At 48.7% G+C, this 1,078-nt stretch overlaps 2 non-coding genes and 1 pseudogene across 2 annotated transcripts; all 3 read right to left on the bottom strand.

Moving 5' to 3' along the window:
• LOC119342948 lies at window positions 1-106 on the bottom strand (annotated as a pseudogene; the record flags this gene model as incomplete).
• A 367-nt stretch (window positions 107-473) lies between these two features.
• Window positions 474-592, bottom strand: LOC119342947. The gene has a single exon (XR_005165818.1). It is a non-coding gene; the product is annotated as a 5S ribosomal RNA (ribosomal RNA).
• Window positions 593-959: 367 nt separating this feature from the next.
• On the bottom strand, window positions 960-1,078 carry LOC119342946. Its single transcript, XR_005165817.1, has one exon. It is a non-coding gene; the product is annotated as a 5S ribosomal RNA (ribosomal RNA).

Here is a 1,078-nt window from a genome sequence, read left to right as displayed (position 1 = left end):
AGGACTTCCCAGGAGGTCACCCATCCTAGTACTACTCTCGCCCAAGCACGCTTAACTCCGGAGTTCTGATGGGATCCGGTGCTTTAGTGCTGGTATGATCGCATCCGACATGTTTCCCCGTCTTCGTCCCTTATGCTTGCCACTCCCAGGTCCGCTCCAAAGACGATTCTACATTCTCACTACCATTACAACCGTTCCCTAACAATGGATAATGTCCTATACTACTTACTCTCCCGCTCAATCACGGAGATGAGTTTTCCACGGTTTCCACCCCTCCCTCCATACCGCAGCAACACGAGTTTTTTCCACCCCTTTCAGAAAGCGCTCTTCGCGCCACAAAGCCGCCCCAAGACGCGCGAGCAATGAGCATCGAGCTTAAACATATCGCAAACGTCAAAAATAATATAACGGGATTAATATATATCGCGCACGTACGATATGTTTGTCACAAGGCGCAAAAAATAATTATAAAAGGAATGCAACACGAGGACTTCCCAGGAGGTCACCCATCCTAGTACTACTCTCGCCCAAGCACGCTTAACTTCGGAGTTTTGATGGGATCCGGTGCTTTAGTGCTGGTATGATCGCATCCGACATGTTTCCCCGTCTTCGTCCCTTATGCTTGCCACTCCCATGTCCGCTCCAAAGACGATTCTACATTCTCACTACCATTACAACCGTTCCCTAACAATGGATAATGTCCTATACTACTTACTCTCCCGCTCAATCACGGAGACGAGTTTTCCACGGTTTCCACCCCTCCCTCCATACCGCAGCAACACGAGTTTTTTCCACCCCTTTCAGAAAGCGCTCTTCGCGCCACAAAGCCGCCCCAAGACGCGCGAGCAATGAGCATCGAGCTTAAACATATCGCAAACGTCAAAAATAATATAACGGGATTAATATATATCGCGCACGTGCGATATGTTTGTCACAAGGCGCAAAAAATAATTATAAAAGGAATGCAACACGAGGACTTCCCAGGAGGTCACCCATCCTAGTACTACTCTCACCCAAGCACGCTTAACTTCGGAGTTCTGATGGGATCCGGTGCTTTAGTGCTGGTATGATCGCATCC

The sequence above is a fragment of the Triticum dicoccoides genome, unplaced genomic scaffold (genome assembly GCF_002162155.2).
Source record: "Triticum dicoccoides isolate Atlit2015 ecotype Zavitan unplaced genomic scaffold, WEW_v2.0 scaffold110533, whole genome shotgun sequence".
In the NCBI taxonomy this organism is placed as follows: domain Eukaryota; kingdom Viridiplantae; phylum Streptophyta; class Magnoliopsida; order Poales; family Poaceae; genus Triticum; species Triticum dicoccoides.
The sequence above is the reverse complement of the archived record's forward strand: the minus strand, read 5'-3'. Positions and strand labels throughout refer to the sequence as shown.